Genomic DNA, 12,607 nt, shown 5'->3' with positions numbered 1-12,607 from the left:
GATCGTATTCAGTTTATTCGCAGCATGTTTTTATATTACTCGACGTGGAAAAGAATACCCCCTCAAAATGGAGCCTTATAGATACACGGATATCGTTTAATAAAATGGAGGAATCGCAACACCCAAAATGCGTCTATTCAAATAGACTAGTTCGATTACCGTTTGCTTGTTACAATCTTAGTGAAGGAGTGCAAAGGGACACCGTGAAATCTTGTTAATTTAGTGAGAGTGTTAGTATAATAAGCTTAGAATGAAGATGTGAAATTAACTAGCCAAGAACCATGTGCATAAAACATATCATGAAATTAAGAATATCTATTCAATTTTAAACTTAAATCGTTTCGGAATGAAACTATTTTCTCTTTCATCACTATAATTTATAATAAAAACAAGCAAACAAACATGTTTAAGCAACAAAGACTAAATTAATAAATCAAAAAATATTTTTTTCCGGTACATAGGCTAACAATAATACTGTCATACTTTCCATACTAAGCGACATAATATAAAAGCTATTGTTAGAACGTAGTGTTACCGAAACCCAGTGGCTTTTCCATATATATATATATATCAGTAGTTGTTAGTTAATATAACTGCTTATTACCAATTATTATTATATGAATGCGCCACGACTTCATTTCATGAATGATCTTAATTTTGATTGGCACAAACGAATTTACTGACGTTGATTACTTGGACTGCAATTTTGTCTATTTTGCTGGTCAGGCATGATTCTACAAAGCTTATTTATTTCAGTTAGCTATAAAATATGAGGTTAGGGTATACTATGGAAGGGGGGGTTGTATGCACTAGTATGTATAAATATAATACTGTCTGGTGTATGTCCCTGTAACTACTTTGCAGGGTGTGAATGGAGCTTCACAAAAATTCTTATCGAGGTCTATTAGGTCCATGCAGGAATACGTGCAAATTTCAGTTTTGTAATTTTATGAGAGTTTTTGCCTTTTGTACAGTATTTCGACTTCATGTGATGGATCTTCACTAGATTTGGTAAGAAGGTTTGTTGGTCAATGTGGAAATACAGGCAAATTTGCAGTTTCACATTTATTGTTTTGCAGTTTTTATGAGAGTTGTTTTAACAGTTGCAATATAAGGAAAACAACTTTTCATATTCCAAATCAACATTTTATTATTCATGAATTTACATAACTTTCATCCAGGGGCTGAGTGTTCCAGCTAATAGAACATATATTATCCACAGCTAGTGTGTCCTTCAAAGGTATTTACCATTACCTGTCACTCTTTACGCATACTCCAGATTTGCTTCTGAATGATAACATATAGAAGTAATTTGTTCCCTCCGATAGGATGTCTTCAAGTCAGGGGATCAACAGGGTGAGCTTTCTGAAGGAGGGTTGCAAACATATTCTAATGTATTTATATTTAGAATCAAGCGGGCCTTTCAATAAACATATAGTATTCCAGTACCTCCCTTCCCCACATACGAGGAACATTCTTCACGATCCGAACAAGATGTGAGATTTGCTTCTGAATGATAACATATAGAATAATTTGTTTCCTCCGATAGGACGTCTTCAAGTCGGGATAAACAGGGTGAGCCAACAAAGCTTTCTGAAGGAGGGTTGCAAACATGTTCTAATGTATTTATATTTAGAATCAAGCGGGCCTTTCAATAAACATATAGTATTACAGTACCTCCCTTCCCCACATACAAGGAACATTCTTCACGATCCGAACAAGATGCGAGCAAGATTACCGTCTGTAAATAAGAAGTCGCTAATGTACAACCTCACGTCATTGTTTAGGATCTCATTTCTGTACTGTACTGTCAAAGAACTATCTGGGAGATATAGAGATCAACCTTGATAGTGCGCTTGAAGGAACAGACCATAAAGGACCCACGACCTTAACTACCACATTCATCCATGTAAAGCACTGTGGTAGTGTCACCAAAGTTCTCTCAAATTTCTGGAAATTCTAGGGTTGGATCTATAGGCGCTGACCCCTTGTAGTGGTTAGCTGTTTCATAGAAGGTAAAAGAGAATTCATTTACTGATATTATCAGTGACGAACTGGCTATTCATACTATTCATTTATTCCATGTATTTTACTTTTAATATCACCATATGATACTTTCTTTCTCTAAAGTCTCATTTCTTGAAGTATCTGTACATATCTTTCACAGGTTGCCACTATCTCCATAATATACAACGAATCCAGTCCAGATGTGCTGAATGTGATAAAGATGCTTCTCTTGTAAGCTTGTCAACTTCATTGTGCAATTTTATCTTTCCATGACCTGGCACATACATCCAGGCGATGGTTTAACTATATAGTTCCTTTATTTCTTGTTTTTCTCCTGGGGACCAAACACTGATTTTTATGCAGCATAATATGTGAGTAATTTGTAAGCATTTTATTGTTACAGACAATATCTGTGGCTTATTGGTTTCAGCAACTCAGTGGCAAACTTGCTTTCTGGCCTCCAGCTCCATTCTTGTGCTACTTATAGAAAGCTCAAATATTCCATCAATCTTATGCAAAATGTTATTGCTCGAGTGATGATGGATGATTATCAAGCTCTCTCACTATCTATAATGATAGGTGATTGACCACCATGGTTTTACAATTAGTTGTTTACAAGCCTTTTCCTTTTCACCATCTACCCCATCTCCACATGTTATGCTAGGCTGATTCACACAAATTCCTGTGATGCCGGATGTTTATTCCGTATGAATAGGTGCCTTATGTCTGATTGTGACTGTATAACACTTGCCCAACCATGACTGCCTTCTTAAGCACAATTTAGACAATCTACTGCTTCTCAGAATGGCTGCTATTGGTATTAACACTTTTATTGATAAGGAGAGAAAAACGTTTCGACCTTCCTAGGTCATCTTCAGGTTAAGAAAGAAAGAGTTTGAAAGTGCTCTTTGCCGAGCACGTGTCTTAGGGACGACAGTATAAACGGATATGGGATTGTAGGGGCCATACAGGTGGTTGTTAGGTTATTAATTAGTATAGGTATGAAGATGTTTCTTTATATTGGTTTAATTTTGGTTTTAGTTACTGTATAAGTAGAACTTCTTTGATTCTGCGTTTGTTTATATTTGTTTCCCGACTTAATATCTGAGTATTTTCTAAGGTTATGTTGTGTTTATTTGATTTGCAGTGTTCAAAAACGTGTGAAGGTGATTTTTTGTGTTCTTTCAATTTAGTTTACATTTTTCTGCTTCTTTCTCCAGTATAGAAGTCGTGGCAGTTGTTGCATTGTATTTTGTAAATTATGTTGGTGTTGTGTTTGTCAGTGTAGTTTTACATGGCATGACTTTAGTTTTGTACTTGGGTTTTGAATAAATTTAGTGTATACTGGAATGTTGTGTTTTTTTATAAGTTTTTTTTTCAAATGTTGGCTTTTTTTTCGCTGATGTCGGGAACATATGGTTTGCAGCAGTATGAGGTTTTGTAGTTTGTTGTATCTTGGGATTTCTTGCTGTTTGTTTGTTGTTGGTCTAGGCGTGTGCGTATAATTTTTTCCATCTTTTTTTTTTGAGAAAATTTGTTGATGTTTATGAAGTGTTGTTTTATTTTGTTAATTTTATCAGGTGAGCATGGTTTTGTGGCTGTGTTTATTTGGTTTCTTAATATGTTGAGTTTTTGTTTTGTTTCGTGTGCTGAGTCCCAGGGAATGTATAATCCAGTGTGGGTGATTTTTCTGTGGATTTCTGTTTTGAATTGTGTATCAGTTCTAGTGATTTTGAGATTAAGAAATGCTATTTGGTTAGTTTTTTCCTGTTCACAGGTGAACTTAATGTTGTGGTGTATCGAGTTAATGTGATTGAAAAACTAAGTGTGTGTTCTGTAGATGTGAATTCAGCAATTGTATCATCAACATACCTGTACCAGTACAATGGTTGGTGTAAAGCTGAATTGACCGCTTGTGATTCGATCTGTGTTATAAAATGTTAGGCCATTTATTTGTAGGCAGTTTTGATTATTGAACATAAACTTAATTTTAGTGATAGTGAATTCTATCAGCCAAACTGGTTGCTGGTGATGTGCATCAATGGGTTGGGGGTCTTCGATATAAAGTTCTAAAGCTGCAAGATAGCTAACTAACCAAACCTAACCTTATCAATGTTCAGACTTTTAGGTATCACGGTTTCAACAGTACGAGGTGTTATTTTTGCAGAGGTTACTGTATTGTCTTTGCTTGAAGGTAGAAAGATATCTGAGATTGAGTGTGTAATTATTATAAGGGTTTCCATATTATTTTATATCACTGGCTTTCAGTCTCTCTGCACACACACGCGCATGAGGTAATACTATTTGTGCCAATTGGAAATGAAACTTAATGTAAGAATAGCAAAATCAAGGTCTATACAGGAAGCTTTCTTACCTCGACATTCAGTGATTCTTGTTAGTTCATTTAAATTTAACAGCATAAGATTAGTCACTGTACTGTAGAGAACAAGGTGTCAACCTTTACCATTAGTGTTTTTACCTGTGTCCCAGATGAGATACAAAGCACGGAAGTCTTATGTTGCTAAATACATACGAGTGTAGTTAGGCAGAAATCTTTAATCTACAACATAGTGTACTGTTATTTTTCATGTATATATTAGTGACTTGGATTTGTGGAAGCAACTCAGAATAACTATACAGCATGAAAACCTATGAAATGAAAAGCAATGGCACCCAGTATTATATTATCGAAGACTGATCACGAGCTAAATCTGTCTTTGTGTGATGTTGTGTCGATAATTCCTTGTAAAAAGTCCATTATGACCACAAATCAACACAAAAGCTTCAAATTGTGTTTTGAAGGTCACGACAATGAAAAATTTTAAGAGGTGGAATAAAGAACATGGTGTAAAAATGCATTACGCCTAATATTACTAATATATGAAAAATGGAATTCATTATAATCAAGTTTTGCTGGCAAAAACATTTACTCCATAGTAATTATTACTGTTACAAATGGCAAATATAAATTACATTCCAATCACTTCCCAGTATGTTGTATCCTAGCCAACTTAACGGGCTATAGTATATAGTAAAAGTATCGCTGGAAATGGGTACGCATTTTATTAAAAATAATTAGAAATACTTCTGTAAAATATAAGGCCCGACATGGCCAAGTGGGTTAAGGCGTGCGACCCGTAATCTGAGGGTCGCGGGTTCGCATCCCCGTCAAACCAAACATGCTCGCCTTTTCAGCTGTGGCAGCGTTATAATGTGACGGTCAATCCCACTATTCGTTGGTAAAAGAGTATTCCAAAAGTTGGCGGTAGGTGGTGATGACTAGTTGCCTTCCATTTAGTCTTACACTGCAAAATTAGGAACGGCTAGCGCAGATAGCCCTCGAGTAGCTTTGTGCAAAATTCAAAACAAACAAACAAACTGTAAAATATGGCCATCGTAATTAGTTGGGGAGGGGTGGTTCTAAAACGGAATACATTTATAACAAGTAGTTTAGTCAAAAATATTAGTATTGTCTTAGAGAACCCAGGATGTGGTCAATATTCATCGCAATTTATTTTCGCTTTTTTTACAATGGTCATCATATTCGAGATATTGCGACTAAACAAGATTTTCAAGTATTAAAAATTTGTTCTATTGTTACTAGTATCTGAACAGCATCTATTCATTCCTGAACTTAATGTCTGTTTTGGTTTTCTAACACACAAAACAATAAATAATGTAAATAATATTCGTAGTAGTACATGTTACGGCATCATTAAATCTAATTCTTCTTTTTGAAGATTAATGAAACGTATTTGAGTTTCAATTTTGAATCGATTGGAAAAAAGTTTATATTCGCGAGATATGGGAGTTAAAACTAAACGTATGTGAATACCCATCGAATGAGGAAACTTGGTATATTTCTTTTCTTTTGAACCATCTTTCTAACTTGTGATGATGGCTACATTTTATAGAACGTTTTCAAGCTTTTTCTGATGGGATCTCTCAAAGTACTAATCTTATGTAGCAGAAATGGCATATTTTGTGCTATTCGGTTTGTTTTTCCTGATTTTCGCGCCAAGTTACAGGAGGGCTATCTGTGCTAGCTGTCTCTAGTTAAACAATGGACCGGAGGGAAGGCAACTAGTCAAAATCACCTTCCACCAACTCAAGGACCACTTTGTATCAACGAATAATGAAAACAAACCTTCACATTATAACATTTGTACGGTTGAAAGGAGTTAGCATATTAAATGTAGTGAATTAGAAACTGGGAACCTCATGTTGCGAGTTGAGCGCCCTAACCACCAGGCCATGCCATATTATTCGAACTTTTAGATACATCTGCACACAAATGTAAAAGCCTCTTAATAATCACGGAAACCATCGTTGAATAATTAATTAAAATTATATAAGTTAACTACAACGAATTTGTCTGTACCTCAAAAATGAATCTACTTTTCACTTATATTATCAGTCTTGAAGTAATTCGTTAATCACCACATTTTTAGTAAAATCTTAGCAGTAAAACTGAAATCTTATCGTGAACAAAATTATGTGTACAATCTGAAAGAGACTTAAGTAGCACTATTGTGTCTTTTCATTGCATTCTAAGTCAGTAAGCAGAAAACATATTTTGGGCATTCCGACTCAAATATCAGGTCATCCCTGAAGTAATGTCTGATTTTAGGTTCAGAAAAAGAGAAAGGATTTCAAACGCTTTTAATGTTAATCAATCACCAGTGTATGTTCCATTATTATTAATTACTTCTTGCCAACGATTCACAAGTTTCTGAATGTCACTTCTATAAAATTCTTAGGGTTTAAAGGAAAAGAATGTAGAGAGGGTAGTTTTGACATCTTCATGAGTTCCATACTCTTTCCATCAAGATAATTTTGCAAACTTCGGAATACATGATAATCAGATGGTGCAAGGTTTGGAGAATAAGGAGGCTGTGGAAGTTTTTCCCAGTCTAGCTCTTCAATCTTCGCAGATGTGATCCTTGCTGTATGTGGTCGTGCATTATCTTGGTGTAACACAACACCTTTACAATTGATCAAAGCAGGCCTCTTTTCTTTCAGTGCAACATTCAAGCACTCTAATTGTTGACATTAGAAGTCTGATGTAATCGTTACATTGAGTGGCAGCAACTCAAAGTGGATCACACCAGCAGTACCCCACCAAATGCTTAACAAGACTTTCCTATGGTAGAGGTTCACTTTATTTTGTGCTTTAGACAGTTTACCTGCACTGAGCTATTCCGTGGCGCTTAACATTTTTATAAAATATCCATTTTTCGTCTCCAGTCACAAACCTGTCCAAGAAAGGTGAGCTACATTCACGAGAGTGCAGAGAAATGCAAATGTTCACTCTTGCTCTAAGGTTGACTTCTTTCAATCATGTGGGACCCATTTTCCAAGTTTTGACACCTTTCCAAGCTCTTGCTGCAGCAAGTGCAGCCAGCAGCAAAGCATCATTACTCAACATGACGACCTGAACGTGGCGCATTACTTAAGCTGTAGTCACCTTATCTGAACTTCTGAAACCACCTTCGAAATTTTCTTTCATTGAGAGACTCCACACCATAAGCACCTTGAATGTTTCGTGTTGTTTCTACTACACTATTGCATTTTTAAAACTCATAAAGCCTCTTATGGCTAATGTGCTCCTCAGACACATCCATCTTTAAAAGCGTTTATTTGATAAATGATCTGAAAAAGTGGAGTTGGGTTAGTTTCTCTCATTTGTCTGAACATTTGTATACACGTCCCACTACTTATTTTATTCATTAAAGCCTCCTACAAAGACAGAAATTATGATGCACTTTCTGTATTAAATTTTCGGACATTATTTATGTGATGACATGACAGTTGTTGTTTTTTTTAATTTCGCGCAAAGCTACACGAGAGCTATCTGCGCTAACCGTTCCTAATTTAGTAGTGTAAGACTAGAGGGAAGGCAGCTAGTCATCACCACCCACCGTTAAATCTTGGGCAACTCTTTGACCAACAAATAGTGGGATTGACCGTCAGATGATAACGCCCCTACGGCTGAAAGGGCGAGCGTGTTTGGCGTGACGGGGATGCGAACCTGCAGCCCTCGAATTACGAGTCGCTCGCCTTAACCCATCTGGCCATGCTGGGCCACTTGTAGCCTACAAGTTACAGCATGGCAAAAACACGATTCAGCACCTTTCCCTGGGATAACCACCAAACGTTAGAATGGTACAGAAGTATCTCGAATTCAGAGTTTATTTCATTACACAGCTCTTTGAAGATGTGGAGCTTGAGGGTACTATTTTGCACAAAGTTCACACATTCCACTACAATTTTTAATACTTCTGCCAGTTTTGAAGGCAAGGTTTTTGTTGCCAATGCATGCTTGTGCAAAACACAGTGCTTTACAATGATGTGTGGTGCATCGGCTTTCACCAGCGCACCAAAACTAGAGTTTCGTCTCAGCATGACTGGAGCTTCGTCCGAACAACCTGCAAAAACCATATCCCATGAAAGAACGTTGTCTCTGAAGAAGTCATCCATAAGTTTCTTCACGTCGGCTGCCTTAGTTGTTGTTGTAAGAGGTTTACAAAATAAAAGATCTTCTTTTAGCTCGTCGTTCTTTACATAGCGCACGAATACAACAAGCTGGCTTAAATTGGAAACGTCGGTGGTCTCGTCGAGTTGAAGGCTGAATTTTGCTGGGCTTAAAATCAGATCTGCAATTACTTGAGCCAAGATGTCATCGCTCATGTCATCTATTCTGCTTCTGATGGTGTCATTTGAAAGAGGAATTTGGGATAACTTATTTTTAGCAGCTTTTCCCAGCATGATATACGCCATCTTCAACGCAGCTGTTTTTACGAGTGCTTCACCAATGGTGTGTGGTTTGCCCTGCTTTGCGATCAAATACGCAATTTTGTACGATGCTTTGAGGGTCGGTTTGTCGATGGGTACAAAGCCGAGGACAGGCAAAGTAGCCTTTTCATCAAACCTGGTTCTCTTTACCTTGAATTCAGCAAACGTTGTATTCTTGTATTTCCCATCTCCGTGCAGCTTTAGGGAGTGTTCTCTAGAATTCTAGACTAGAATTGCTCAACTTGGCATTGCAAATCATGCATTGAGGACGCTAACTTCTATCATGTTCCGTTATACACGTGAATCCATATTGTACGTATTTGTCCGACCACTTTCTGTTTTTGCTCGGCATAGTTAGTATGAAGGGATTGAAAGATTAGGAAAAAAATCACAAATGATGCACGATTACTACAGTCACAAGTCGACTGCTAAGCGCACGAAGTTCCCTGCAGCACAGATATTAAAACCATGTGATGTGACGTGTCAGCCGCAGCCAATGATGGCCAAGTTGAGCATGACGTCACGAATCATACGAGTGAGGTGAACAGAACGGACACACACACACACATATTGTGTGTCTTGATCTCCGCCGAACCCCTGAGGTTTGATTGAACCCAGGTTAAGGACCATTGGTGTAGGCATACGTGCGTGTCTGAGTGAAAGAAAACTTGTATCAGTTGTAATACAGAACTGCTTTTTACTCCAAAAGCTACAGACTAAACAAACACAGAGACTGCGTTACAATTCTTTCAAACTCGCCACCTCCCAGTTATACTGCGTTATGTCTATGGCCTTACAGCGCTAAAACCCGGGTTTCAATACTTGTGGTGGGTAAAGCACAAATATCCCATTGTGTAGCTTTGTGCTTAACTTCAAACAAACAATATTTCAAACTTAAATGCTTTTAGCACGTGTTTGCATTATAACTTTAAAGTGTGTGTAAAAATAAACGACGTATGAATGTATTCTACTTGATAAAAATCTGTTATTGAAGGTGTCACCAATTTATAGGAGAGATAGTAAGAAAAAAACCATCCAGGATTGAAAATACCCATTTGAAACTAAAGCCTACTCCTTCTCATATGCTACACAAGTTAATAAAAATACTCGATGGGTATTATGTTTTTTGACGCTAATTAAAAACAGTGGCAAATTTTAAGTAGTGAAACAAATAACAAAACTAAACTATCGATTCAAATGTATAACTGTCATTTCATTCAACAATCTTGAATTTTAATACATAAATGTATGTAGAGCATAATGAACAGAAGAAACTTTCAAACATTTCTGATAAATTTAAAAACTTTCTGCATAATTGATGATATCTTTCCGATATGTTTTCTAGTGATGACATATTACAAACAGTTAAATCATATTTTAAAGCATTTATAAATATATTGTTCGTAGTAAATAGAGGAGCAGACGACAGACAATTATTTTTATTCGATTTATCTCAATATATTGTTTTTCGAATTTCTGTACAAAACTACGCAAGAAGTATCTGCGCATAATCATCCCAATAGCACCCATAAACATTTTGGGCTATTTTTATCTGAATGAATAAAGAGATTTCACTGACAGTAACTTTTAAACGCACCCACAATCTTAAAATGCGAAGCGTATGTTTGCGAAAAAGAAACTCAAATCATTCAGTCCTAACATGCCAATTACCATTATATCCAACCAATCCAACTGACTGGATATGATGATGTGTGAGTATATGTTTTCTTATAGCAAAGCCATATCAGGCTCTCTGCAAAGTCCACCGAAGGAAATCGAAACCCTGATTTTAGCGTTGTAAGTCCGTAGACTTACCGCTATATCATAGAGGAACAGCATAGGATGATCATAGAAAGATTTACAAGAACTTGCCCATTGTTTTTTTCTAGGTATGTTTTGCTTAGTATAATTTTAATAGTTTATGACGTAGAGTACCAGTTTTCTGGACGAAAGTTTTGTAAATTCATGATTAATGGAAGGTTATGTTAAGGACATAGTTTATTCTCTTATATATAATTTTCAAGAATAAGAAACACCTATAAAAACAACAAAACACAGAATGTGAAATCTCAAATTTGCATGGATCCAACAAACTTGATGGCAAGTTTGAGGAAGGTCCATCTACAGGGGATAAAATCGTGATTAAAAAAAACTCAAAAACACCTATAAAAACTGCAAAAAGCAAAACTGTATATTTATTTCTCCCTCGCATGGACCTGATGAGTCTTCATACTAAATATGGCAAAGATCCATCCACACCCTGCCGAGTAGTTACATGGACATAAAACAGACAGCACTATTATATTTATATAGATAAGGAATAATCAACAAAGCATAATCAGTCATCTGATTTTTTCATAATTTATTTTTATAAAAATAATATAATAGTAAATATTTTTAGGTCCCCGCTTGTTTGTTTTTTTTTTGGAATTTCGCACAAAGCTACTCGAGGGCTATCTGTGCTAGCCGTCCCTAATTTAGCAGTGTAAGACTAGATGGAAGGCAGCTAATCATCACCACCCACCGCCAACTCTTGGGCTACTCTTTTACCAACGAATAGTGGGATTGACCGTCACCCACTACGCCCCCACGGCTGGGAGGGCGAGCATGTTTAGCGCGACTCGGGCGCGAACCCGAGACCCTCGGATTACGAGTCGCACGCCTTACGCGCTTGGCCATGCCAGGCCAGGTCCCCGCTAGTACAGCGGTATGGCTATGGATTTACAACGCTAAAATCAGGAGTTCTACTTCCCTCGGTGGGCTCAGCAGATAGCCTGAGGTGGCTTTGCTATAAGAAAACAAAACACTCGAATTTTTAGGTTTTTATACCTTATTGAGTCTAATTCAAATGAAATTTTTACAGATAACATATTTAGTTATGGTTGTCTGATATTATAGTTTCAATCGCTCAGCCAAATAACACACATTAGTATAATTTCACTTTGTCTTGTTACGCTGATAGTATCGTTTAGTTAAATTCCCGATTACCTAAGAAAATAGTAGTAAGCGCTAACATCAAAAGTTTAATGTTGGTCTGTATCGAAGATCGATAAAATAAAAACCTCAGAAAAAATTGTTTTCTATTACTTATCATTTTATATAAATGTTAAATAATCTTTTAGATTTTATATAGTTACTGCCTGTACGTTTATCCCCGTAAAAGTTATAGTGCAATTATATTTACTATTGATCGAATATCACACAACTCAGAAAACAAAACAAAACTGTTGACAATTTTAGACACCTGAGAAAAAGTAGACATTGCTGGAGTCGCGTTGTAGCACCTCACACTCGTCCGGTTATACGAAGTTTAACTGTGGTGCTATAGTACGAAGTGTATCTGTAAAATATATTAACGTTATGCACGTATCGTATATGTCTATTATTACACTATGCATTTTGTGTGTCATAATATTTTTATTTGCTTTTTATTTCTTGAGTTCTGTCAAGATAATAGCTTCTGCATTGTGAAACGAGTTTCATTTTACTCGCTACATAGAAATTGGTACTTTATGTCACGTAATGGTAGCAGTACATAACAGTCAATAATGCAGACAACTGTGTCAAGATAACATTCATGAGTGTGGGATCGAGACCTCTGAGTTTGTGGCGTAGGAGGAGCGAAAGTAGTATCAGCCATGAAAACCGCGAAGTTGTGTTGATATGAAAGATCACATAAAGACATCTTTAGCCTTGGTGTATACGTGATATGTCATTACGTTGATGGATTCGCCGGTCGGAATGATTTTGTTGCCAAGTTGAATTTTTTGGCAATTATTTTATGGTCACATAAGTATAAGTGAGA

General features: G+C 36.5%; 1 protein-coding gene across 3 annotated transcripts in view; it reads left to right on the top strand.

Annotated features, from left to right (window-relative positions):
- Positions 1-12,607, top strand: part of LOC143252843 (extracellular sulfatase Sulf-1-like) — a 104,264-nt gene that overhangs the window by 32,593 nt on the left and 59,064 nt on the right. The window contains exon 1 of one of the 3 annotated variants that reach the window (XM_076505609.1): positions 12,287-12,601. The exons of the other annotated variants lie outside the window; for them this stretch is intronic. The gene's annotated coding sequence lies outside the window, so the exon portion shown is untranslated. Of the gene's footprint in view, positions 1-12,286; positions 12,602-12,607 lie in introns of those variants that run through there. 3 annotated transcript variants of the gene reach the window in all.

This window comes from Tachypleus tridentatus, chromosome 6, assembly GCF_004210375.1.
Source record: "Tachypleus tridentatus isolate NWPU-2018 chromosome 6, ASM421037v1, whole genome shotgun sequence".
NCBI classification, from domain to species: Eukaryota; Metazoa; Arthropoda; class Merostomata; order Xiphosura; family Limulidae; genus Tachypleus; species Tachypleus tridentatus.
The sequence above is the reverse complement of the archived record's forward strand: the minus strand, read 5'-3'. Positions and strand labels throughout refer to the sequence as shown.